Source organism: Helianthus annuus, chromosome 5 (genome assembly GCF_002127325.2).
Source record: "Helianthus annuus cultivar XRQ/B chromosome 5, HanXRQr2.0-SUNRISE, whole genome shotgun sequence".
Taxonomy (NCBI): domain Eukaryota; kingdom Viridiplantae; phylum Streptophyta; class Magnoliopsida; order Asterales; family Asteraceae; genus Helianthus; species Helianthus annuus.
The window spans coordinates 139,211,659-139,224,328 of NC_035437.2; positions in this window are offsets into that span (position 1 = coordinate 139,211,659).

Consider the following 12,670-nt stretch of genomic DNA (forward strand, 5'->3'; position numbering starts at 1 on the left):
GGATAAGGTTATCGCTTACGCTTCGCGTCAACTTAAGATACATGAACGAAATTACACGACGCACGATTTAGAGCTGGGAGCTGTTGTTTTCGCGCTCAAGATATGGCGACACTACCTGTACGGTACCAAGTGCACAATTTACACCGATCATAGGAGTCTCGAGCATATTCTTAAGCAAAAGGAATTGAACATGCGTCAATGACGATGGGTTGAATTACTTAATGATTACGAATGCGCCATCAAGTACCATCCAGGCAAAGCCAATGTTGTGGCTGACGCCCTCAGTCGGAAAGACACTTTACCTCGGCGCGTGCGAGCGCTACAGCTTACGATTCAGTCTAGCCTTCCTGCACATATACGAGATGCTCAGGCAGAAGCATTGAAACCAGAAAACGTCAGGGGGCTGAAGCCTTACGCGGCTCAAGGCAACGACTAGAACAGAAGGCAGACGGCGCCTACTATGTAACGGGGCGTATTTGGGTCCCACTTTATGGCGGCCTACGCGAGCTGGTAATGGATGAAGCTCACAAGTCTCGCTACTCGGTACATCCAGGGTCAGACAAAATGTACCACGACATCAGAACTACTTATTGGTGGCCTAGCATGAAGGCCCACATTGCCACTTATGTCGGCAAATGCTTGACCTGTGCAAGAGTCAAGGTGGAATACCAGAAACCAGCGGGCCTCCTTCAGCAACCTACGATACCGCAATGGAAATGGGAAGAAATTTCCATGGATTTCGTTACAGGCCTACCTAGGTCCCAGCGTGGGAATGATACCATATGAGTGATCGTGGATCGACTCACCAAGTCTGCACACTTCCTAGCTATAAAGGAAACGGATAAGTTCTCCACTCTCGCAGACATCTACCTTAAAGAAGTTGTTTCGAGGCACGGGGTGCCCACTTCCATCATTTCGGATCGGGATGCACGATTCACATCAGAACTATGGCAAGCGATGCACAAATCTTTCGGCTCACGATTAGACATGAGCACAGCATATCATCCTCAGACGGATGGGCAGTCTGAGCGAACGATCCAAACTCTTGAAGACATGCTTCGGGCATGTGTTATTGATTTCGGCAACGGCTGGGAAAAGCATCTCCCTTTGGTGGAGTTTTCATACAATAACAGTTATCACACCAGCATACAAGCCGCTCCATTCGAGGCATTGTACGGGCGTAAATGCCGGTCACCTCTCTGTTGGGCAGAGGTGGGGGATAGTCAGATCACGGGTCCAGAGATTGTAGTGGACGCCACAGAAAAGATTTCGCAGATACGACAACGCATGGCGGCGGCACGCGACCGTCAGAAAGCCTACGCGGACAAGCGTAGAAAGCCATTGGAATTTCAGGTCGGGGACCGGGTTTTACTTAAAGTCTCACCCTGGAAGGGTGTGGTACGTTTTGGCAAACGGGGCAAACTAAATCCGCGGTATGTCGGACCATTCGAGATCATTGAGAAAATCGGCAAAGTAGCCTACAGACTAAACCTACCAGCTGAACTCGGTGCAGTTCACAACGTCTTCCACGTGTCGAATCTGAAGAAGTGCCTGTCAGATGAGACCCTCATAATTCCTTTTAAGGAACTCACTATCGACGAGCGGTTGCAGTTCGTCGAGGAACCAGTTGAAATCACGGACCGGGATGTGAAGGTCCTCAAAAACAAGAGAATCCCTCTTGTTCGAGTCGTTGGAACTCCAGACGTGGCCCAGAGTACACCTGGGAACGCGAAGACAGGATGACAGAAAAGTATCCCCAGTTATACGGAACCAATGCAACCACTACTGAGGCTGAAGCTACTACTTCGGAATTTCGGGACGAAATTCCAGATCAACGGGGGGAGGATGTGACACCCCAGGAAAACCAGTGAACGATACAACTTACCTAGCTCCCTCAGTGAGTGCGTACCAAATTTCGGGACGAAATTTCTTTTAAGTTGGGGATAATGTGACAACTCGTACTTTACCGTCTCTTACATTACGTGTTGTTAAACTATTTGTGATTACGTGATTACGCTGATTGATTGAATGTTACGTGCTATATACGAACCTGACTTGTATAATAACCATGATAGGACGTGGTTGACCACTTACTAGCTTACCTGTACTTTCTGTGTATCTGCCGAGCAACCCAAGGTGAGTTCACACAGCCAAGGCATGGGATTCACGGGTTGGGAATGGGGTTGGATTATGTGAAATGGATAATTACTCGTACTTACGCTATCACTAGACTATAGACCATCGTCCTCAGGTTAGTCAGGACACTTACGTAAAACCTACGTAAACTAGTATTTTCCATTGTCTCCCGGGTCGGGAGGACACTTACGTAAACTAATACCTACTACTGTCTTCTGGGTCGGAAGGACACTTACGTAAATCCTACGTAAACCCCACACGTACCACTGTCCTCGGGGAAGGGCACTCACGTAAATCCTACGTGACCTAGTACGTATTCCTGTTCTCGGTTTAAGAAGAACACATGGTTGCAAATAGTCTAGTAAGTACCATAGTGGGAAGCCCCCATTATTAAGGATAAATGTGGGAATCCCCCACCAGGAGAATATACTTGTATGGGAAACCCCCACTAGATGAACATACGCCTTATTAATACGAACTTACTTTCTGTGAACTCGCTCAACTAGTTGTTGATTATCTGTTGCATGCCTTGCAGGACCTTAGGTACATTATGGAGCTTGCACAGGGAGGAGCAGGTCGTTGTGGGATACGGATCGTGAACGATGTTTGAACTTATAACTTATTTTGTTGTTTTCATTATTATGCTTCCGCTACTTACATAATGTTTGGTTATGAACATCAGTCATGTCACGATGAAATACATTTTCTACTTTTACACTTAAATGCTATGTTTGATATGATTGATGGCTTGATCCTGGTCATGTCACGCCTCCAAGCAGTGGTACTCCGCGCGTGGGATTTTGGGGGTGTGACAGCTATCGCGTCTCTTGCTTGTGATCAAGAAATACGCGAGATGCGGTGCTAGCCGCATCGTCGCCTGTGGTGACTGTTGCTGTTATCCAGCTTCCTTGTATTGATAGAAGTGTTCACTGGACGCGGTGCGAGGCCGCATCGCTGTGAATACTTCCGTTTTCATACACCAGATGTGATGCTGTGCCGCATCACTCCACCGTTCTAATATTCCAGGTAAGTCCTCCATCACTGGACAGATTGGATTCACCCACTGTGTCGATGCGTTCCCGCATGGACATAAGTAGGTTGTTAGCTAATGGAGGTTTTGATAAGGGTAATGGTCACTCGCGGTCGATGCTGACGCGAGATCTAGGACCATACCCCTTCAGTACTTGACGCTCTTTTCAGTATCACCACGTGACTCCTTGTACTGGAAAGTACCGCTCGTGAACAGAGCCGTCCCGAGAATCCTCGAAACGTTTAGGGCTCAGGACGAATAAAAAAAAGCGGACCCGTAAATAAACTCAATACGCATATATATAAAAGGGGTAGGCTAAATGTACCCCCTTTTATTACTTTTTATACCTCATTTCCATAAAATCACATTAAAACCTATAATATTTACCCCCTATACAAATCATCTTTTTAAAAAATATTCTTTTTGTTACAAAACAAATCCAAAAGGGTAAAAAAAAAGATTACAGATGTTTTTTTTTAATATTTATTTTTTTATTTTTATTTAAATCATATATTTTTTTAAAGTTTTCATATATTGTTTCTAAAGACACTTTCTCAAATAGTTTGATTATGTTTTTTATTGAACATCTTTACAAATAAATAATAACATTTTTCTTATAAAAATAATAAAAAAAGTTTTGAACTTTCTTTTTGAAAAAAGTCTATATTATGTTTTTTCCTCATCTAGTTTGTACTTTTTTTCAAAAATAAAATTCAAAACTTTTTTATTATTGTTTTTATATGAAAACGTTATTAGTAATTTGTAAAGATGTTCAATAAAAAAAACATAATCAAAATACTATTTGAGAAAGTGTAAACAATATCCGAAAACTTTTTTTTTTAAAATATGGTTTTTTAAATAAACATAAAAAACAAACATTTTTAAAAAAAAAAAACGTCTATAGTATATTTTTACACTTTTGAATTTGTTTTGTATCAAAAAAGAATACTTTTAAAAAAATATGACTTGTTTAGGGGGTAAATATGCCAAGTTTAAATGTGATTTTATGTAAAGGGGGTATAAAAAGTAACAAGAGGGGGTACATTTAGTAGTCCCCATATAAAAAACCGCTCGTTAACAGAGGTACTCCGCGCTTCGCAGCGGAAATTCGATGGGTGTGGTTTCGCTCCTTTAAGGTACCGACGCTTACCATAGTAATCGAAAGGAAAACCCAAGCCTAAAGTAGTTTTGGATCAAAAGAATAAAAAAACAAATAAAAAAAACACCTTATAACTAAATATAAAAACTTTCCTAATAAAATTTATCTAGACTTAGATAAAGAAAATAAAGTAACTTTAAAATTCTACCATTGGGGTTGGTAACCTAACGGGAGAAGCAAAAATTTTAGGAGTACCTAAATTGGCGAGTTAATAGGTTCAAGTTCCACGAGAAGTAAAAATGAAATTTTGTGTTCTAAAATAACCCTCGTAGTGATTGATTCTCAGATGATAGTAATGATATCCTCTTCAATGAATAGTATAGCCTCGTAACGGGAGGTGCACAAATCGGATATAATCTCAAACCAGTATAAATAGGTGGTTCGGATCTGTCCATGCACTGTAACACCTCCGCGTGGTTCTCTTCCACTCGGATTTCAAATCCAACCGTTTCTTTCCAAATTGGTTTTGGATACCATAACTTTTTTCACCTTTACTCGTAGGGGTGTGCACGGTTCTGTTCGGTTTTAAGCCGTAACCTTAACCGAAACGATATGATCGGTTTTTACATATTCTTAACCAATATAATTCGGTTATTTTTCCGTTACAAATAAATAACCTCTTTTTTTTGTTTGTGTGTTGTTGACTTGTTGGGAATGTGTGAATCATACAAAATATAATTCAAAGGGAGAATTGCATATATCCCTCCTTAAACATACATAATTGCATATTTACCCAACCTAAAAATAAAAATTGCATATATCCCCTTCATAATTAAAACTTTATATAATGACAAAACTACCCTTTCTCACTTAAAAACCCTATTAAAAATGAAGGGTCGATCAGTTCTCCATCTCCCCTTTCTCTGGACGATGGTTATTTGATGTTCATCAAATGCGATTCAATCATAGACGATTCCATGTTCAATTGGTTTGTTTGTTTGTTTGGTTTTGAAGACGATGATTCATGGTTAGTAGCCCTATTTGGTTTAGCGATAATGATAAGCATATCTAGTTTATCGTTTATGGTGTTAGATTCCAGATTAGTAGTCTTGTGATCGATTTTGCGATTTTGATAATCATAATGATGGATTTCAGGTTCAATTCCTTTAGTTTTGCATTTTTTATAATAAATGTTCAAAATTAGGGTTTGAAATTAGATGCCTAAATTTTTTTAAGCAACAAACTAATGATGGATTCCATAAATCGAAGTTTGAATATTCATTTTCGTTATTCCGAGATGAGAACCAGTTTAATTTTGGAGTCTGATTAGTTTTCTGATTCATCCGTGTTCATTGTACTCCCTTTGTTAAAATGTTTATGTAATTCTTTAAATATTTTATCCAACTTTTACATTTTTTGATTAATTTTCTCAAAATAGGAAAAGGATGGTGAACTAGAGATTATTGTTGGTGGTTTGGTCAATCTGTGAAGAATTTCAAGCTTCGTCATTGGAGGAGCTCAAAATATTTCAGAGATTAATTTGGGATAGTTATCTTTATTATTGTTTATCTGTGATGTTGCATTAGAAATACAAACTTTTATTCTAGGATTAATATAAGTTTGTTTTGTAACAACCCGCGTCTTTGAAGTCAAAATACAAGGCAAAGTCAAAGTCAAAGGAAGAAAAGATTACTAATGGCGATCTGTCACTCCTTGCTTAATTATTGATTGTACAACTTGACTCGTAATCTACTCCTTTAATTTATGTACTTTAGTTGTATTATGTGGAGTATCTATAATAATCGCAGCTTAATCTATGATAATCGTTAATCTATTTTATCGCTAGTCGCATCGCAATCGCATTTCACAACTTGAATTTTAGGTTCTGTATATTGCTTTACGTGTGTGTGCTATTTATGTGTTACTTGTGCATGTTATATTATGTTTGTGGTGATTAATCGAAAACCCAATCGCAACTCTATAGCAACGCAATCGAATCGCGAACGCTAAACGCAAGTTTATTTACGTGGTTGAATGTTAGTTATATTATTTGTGTGACTATTAACTAAATCTATCGCATTGCTTAACCGACACCCGCTTAAACGCATCGCAATGCCCAACACACGAAATGAAACATCGAAACCCAACTCGCTGGGGACGTTCGATCGAATGGTCATCCGAACGGATGGCCATCCGATCGGACTACCCTCCGATCCGTCACACTACACCGCCTATTCTTTTCCTTCACCTATAAATAACACCTGTCACATCATGAACAATGATGTGACAGCTCTGGTGCGACCCTTCGACTTCTCAGGCTATTTTCTCTCGATTTCTCGCGATTCTTGTAAGTTTTCAACTCAAATCTTGCACATCTATCATCTACACACACTTCTTCATTCTTTTCACCAACAAATCTTCATTTTTCACCATGAATCAGCTTATTTGAGGTGTTCTAGGATGATATCATCATGGGGTTCTTATGAACTTCAAGATTTGACCTTATTCCACCAAGAACAACTCAGCTCTGAGAGATTTCAACATGTTTAAACACTAATTTCGCATAAATCTAAACGTTTTCAAGATTAAAAGGATTGGAAAGATGTTTTCATAACTGTCTTTCAACTCTTTTACACTCTTGCACTCAAAATCGGTAGAACCGGAGCTCATTCAGATCTTCCACTCTTTCCCTAGTGATGTGTCAGTCTGAGATCTGATTCCTACCGACGAGATAACCGACATAGCGGGTTGAACATGGAAACCGTGAAGAACAGTTAACTGATCAAACAGGGTGATTCCCATCCGATCGGATAACTTGGCCTTGGTGGGTTTTCTGTTGTTTAACATGTTGTCATACCGTCTCGGTCAAACTGCAAATTTTCAGACTGCCGTCCGATCGGTTTGCCATCCGATCCAACGACAATCCTATCGGATGACATTTGGTCTTCAACAATTAAGCTTTTTACAACATTTTCAAGACATAACCAAATCCAGCCAATAGTCATCTGATCGGACGACCATCCGATCGAATGACCATCCTGCTATGAACTTGTTCTTCATAAAATGTCTTGCTGGACGGATCGCCATCCGATCGTTCGACCGGACGACCTGAAAGGTAGAGATTCTTCTCTGATTTTAAAATGCTACAACGAAAACTTCAAAGCCATCATGCACAAACACATCCATCCCAAATGAATGACAATCCGACCGAATGGCCATCCGACCAGATGACCATCCGTCCGGATTGTCATCCGATCGAATGATCATCCGTCCGGATTGTCATCTAATCAGATGACCATTCGTCACTTGGTTCACTCGTCACCGTTTAACGTACCGTTCATCGCTTATGCTATCGTTCTGTAATCAGGCTAACTTTCTAGCGCTCCCTTCAATCCAATCCAAGGTTGTGTTATTCATTTAACACAATCTGTGAGTACACTCGAACCCCTTTTGCTTTACGCACTTTTGGGTGTTACATACGTTACTTATTCAAATCACAATCGACACACAACGCAAACACTTTTATACGCTGACCGTCATTGCATGTTATACGTGTTATTCGATGAATGCTTGTATGTTATGTTTACATAGTGATTGTTGCCTGACACCTTAGCAATGTTAATACTATAGTTTGGACTCAGTACCTGTCGTGGATAGGGGTTGTTAATGGCTTTACTTCACGTGTCCCAGTGGGGATATGTGATGCGCATTCTACAACTCGCAGTCACATCTGTGTATATTTCTTTGTCGATAACCTACTAGCTTCACTTTGCTACATGTTACATGCTGGTTATGTGTAAAACGATTTCGCTATCTATCATACTATTAAACTTGTGTGCTTACCTTCACACTATGTGTATTGACCTCTATTTTAATGTATGTGATAGGTGTTTAAGATGCTAGGATGCTTGCTATGTGGAATCAAGTAGGAGAGTCTGGAAACAAACAAACAATTTATGTCATGAGTTGTCAGAACAATATTTTTATTTTTGTCTTGAGATATTGGTCAGTAATAACTGTTTTACTTATTATGTCATGGTATGGGACGTGATGCTTAAATAATTGGTAATCGTAGTTGTTATGGATTTCTCCTGGACAATCTGTTTCGCTTAGTGTCGCACCCCAATGATTCCGCCATCGGTTGGGGTGTGACAGATTGGTATCAGAGCCATAACTATAGGGAATTAGGCAAGACTCGACCTAGTCCGGGTCGATGTCTTAGAAACGATCTAGTCTATAGTCTAAGTACCAACAGACCGCCTTGTGTGAACCCAGTAGGGGTTCCGCGCGAGCCTATTTCTATTATTCGGTCGACTAGAAACCATACTATAATCTATCACTTAGCCTTTCCTAAGGCTAGCATTGCTCACTATTTTCGAAAAATGAATGAGTGATTAGATCGAGACTAGGTGTGAAAAACGCAAACTCTCGATTGGATCGCTCGTTCGGCGTACATTTTTACTATAAACACGAGAATTTGCGTTGAATCGGGAGTGAAATCTGCACTTCGACCAAATTCTCCCACTCTGTCTCGTTATTCTATCACACAAACAGGAACGTAGTCGCTAAGTTAGGGGTGAAACCTGAACCTTGATGACTCATTCCGTGCTTTATTTTGGTTTTACAAAACTCTCACCAAAGTCTCGATGGGTTCCAACGACTCGAGTTGCGTAAATAACCGAAAGGATGCGTGCCATTCACCGTAATCCGGTGATTGAGCACAGTCTATTAGGCCAAAATGTGTGCTCGAAGTCTTTGAGAATAGTTGAATCACTTTGGGTAGTCGACGTCTATCAACCGAAGACAATCTATCTTCGATTTCAAGCTCGCAATCGCTGATTTTATGTGTTTTGATTCTGAGCCTGCAACCGCTGACTCTGTGATTTATCGCTTTTATGTGATTTTTGTGGTTTTATATGTTTATGTGTTTCGATTTTTTGGTGATTTATACGCTTTTCGTTGTTCGCATTGATCAACACGCACAATTCGCACTGCATAATTACCTCAATATGCTAACAAATCGCTGCTACACTGTGATCAAATCGCGTGCTATGTTACTCGCTTATGCTATACTACTCGCTATGCTACTCGCTGTGTGCTCGCTACTCGCAATCGCTAATCTCGAACGCGCGAACCTTGAATGATAGGTGAATACGTGCAATATATGTAGGTGAATACATGCAAAATATAGTGTGGTTTCTGTGGACTACGTGCTTATGTGCTTACATGCCTACGTGCCTTTGTGACTACGTGTTAGATGTGTTCTTGGGCTTTATATGATGTAATTTTGAGCAGCGCGATAGACTATACTAGGATTAATTGAAATTTATGTCTGAGTCCTATGGTGATGTCTGTTGCAGACAATGTCGTCATTTGGATCACGTCACTCCCGCGCAGCTCGCCGAAACCATGAGGACAAACGCATCGCTGCACTCGTCGCTAAGCAAATGGCGAAAGTTATCCCGCAAATCGTCAGTGAACTTAACGAGAATACCAACAAGTCCTCTGAGGAATCAAGGACTGACTCGTCTAAGGGTACTTTCAGCTTTATGCAGTTTAAAGCCTGCGGCCCAAAAGACTTTACGGGCAAAGACGGACCAACCGTGATGTTTCAATGGTTCGATTCAATTGAAGTCACGCTCCGTCAAAGCGGATGTCCCGAACACCTATGAACTGTAAACGCTACCGGCGTCTTCCAGTAGAGGGCTCTGGAGTGGTGGACAGCCGAAAGGAACAAACGTGGGAATGACGCAGCCTTTGGGTTCAGTTGGGATGAGTTGAAAGACCTCATGAGAAGGAATTTTGCCCACCTTACGAGCTCCAGAAGCTGGAGAATGAGTTCTGGCATATCAAGCAAGACGGTGGCGATAACGCCGGTCTAACTGCCCACTTCAAACAGCTGAGTATCATTTGTCCAAGCCAGGTGGCAACACCTGATATGACGATCAAGAAGTATATCTGTGCTTTACCAGATTGTATTGCTGACTCCGTGCAAGCTGTGAAGACAACAACAATTGAAGAAACCTACCTACTCGTTGTTGAGATAAACGATAAGCGAGTTCTCGTTGGGTACTTCAAGAACACTCCGAAGAGCCTTCATCAAGCTACTGCCTCCCACCGCTGAAACCATCGCACCGCAAGCTTCAAAGTCCTCCCGCCGCAAGAGAAAGAACAACAACAACAGTAGCAAGAATTGCGCTCTCACGACCGTCGTTCCGCTCCAAGCTATACCTGCTCAACCGCAACCTCAGAACCACCAAGTAGCGGCACCGGTGACTAATGGACCGCTAGCTAAGCGTGCATATACTGGTCCTCACCCGGCTTGCCCTACCTGTACTTATCATCATCCCGTGGGGATCGCATGCAGGTTTTGTGTTCACTGCAACATGTACGGTCACTTTACTGCTAACTGTCGTACTGGTCCACGTCAAGCTCCAGCTCAAGCTCAAGCTTCTGCACCACAAGCTCTTCTTCTTGTTCCCCAGGGCCAGCAAGTAGCTCCTGCACCCGCAATTCATGCTAGAGCTTGCTTTGCATGTGGTGATCCCAGCCACTTTGCAAACATGTGCCCAAACAGAGTGGTGAAGCAAGAGCCACAATAGCAGCCTCAACATCAACAGTAGCATCCTCAGCAGCAGTCCGCGGACGCGCTTTCAACATCAACGCCCGCCAGGCTCAAGTAGATAACAATGTGGTTAATGGTACGTTCCTCGTTAAGGGTATATATATGCTTCGTGTTTATTTGATACTGGAGCCGATAACTGTTTTGTGTCATTTGAATTCGAAAAGCTCCTTAATCGTAAGCACGCCCATCTCCCTACGACGTTCGACATTGAAGTTGCCACTGGAAGAACCGTTACTGTCTGTTCTGTCCTACGTGATTGTACTCTTGAACTCAACACTCACGTCTTTCCTATCAATCTTATCCCGATGCAACTCGGTAGTTTTGATATCATAGTAGGCATGGATTTTCTTCGTGAAAATCATGCTGAAGTCGTTTGCTTTAATAAAATGATTTGTTTCCCGCTCGCTAATGGTGATTACCTTTGTGTTTATGGTGAAGTCGCATCGAAGAATCTCAAGCTTATGTCGTGTGTCCAAGCGAGCAAGTATCTCCGCAAGGAATACAAAGCTTTCTTAGCACACATCGTAGTAGCGGAGGAAAAGGAAAAGAAGGCAATTGATAAGGTGCCTGTGGTTCATGATTTTCCTAAAGTCTTTTTTGATGATTTACCTGGTTTACCCCCGAGTCGTGATATTGATTTTCGTATTGACCTCATTCCTAGAGCCAACCCTGTTGCTAAATCTCCTTATCACCTCGCTCCATCCGAAATGCGCGAACTCTCGAGTCAACTCCAGGAATTATTTGACAAGGCTTCATTCGCCCTAGCAACTCTCCTTGGGGCGCGCTAGTTCTTTTCGTCAAAAAGAAGGACGGGTCATTCCGAATGCGCATCGACTATAGGGAGTTGAACAAGCTGACTATCAAGAATCGCTAACCTCTACCCCAAATCAATGATTTGTTTGATCAATTGCAAGGTGCTACATGTTTCTCGAAGATTGATTTACGCTCAGGCTATCACTAGTTACGAATCCAGGAGGAAGATATACCAAAAACCGCTTTCCGAACCCGATACGGCCATTATGAATTCGTCGTAATGCCTTTTGGATTAACCAATGCACCCGCGGTTTTCATGGATTTGATGAATCGCGTGTGTAAGCCATTTCTTGACCGTTTCGTCATCGTATTCATCGATGACATCCTTATCTATTCGAAGTCGAAAGCCGAACACGCGCAACATCTACGTTTGGTTCTCGAATTACTCCAAGGGAATAGACTCTATGCCAAATTCTCCAAGTGTGAATTTTGGTTAGAGGAGGTTCAATTCCTCGGTCACATCGCCAATAGTCAAGGTATACAAGTCAACCCCGCGAAGATCGAAGCTGTTAAGAGTTGGGTTACTCCAAAATCACCGTCCGATGTTCGTTTGTTCCTCGGATTGGCGGGCTATTATCGTCGATTCATCGCTGACTTTTCTAAAATTGTCGTCTGTCACACCCCAACCGATGGCGGAATCATCGGGGCATGGCACTAAGCGATACAGATTGTCCAGAAGTTTCCAAAACAACTATCATTACCATTCAATTTATGTAATACGTCCCATACCGTACCTCAAATAGCAAACAAATTATTACAGATAACATCTAGTCAAATATTCTGTTCCGACAACTCAGATTTTAAATATAAAATTGTTTTTCTATGTCTAGAGACTCGATCTGCAAGATCTACAGACAACTATACTCTAGAATCTTATTCTAGCTTCGCCTTCCTAGCAAATAAGCATCTTAAACACCTGTCACATACGTTAAAATAAAGTCAATACATAAAATGTAAAGGTGAGCAT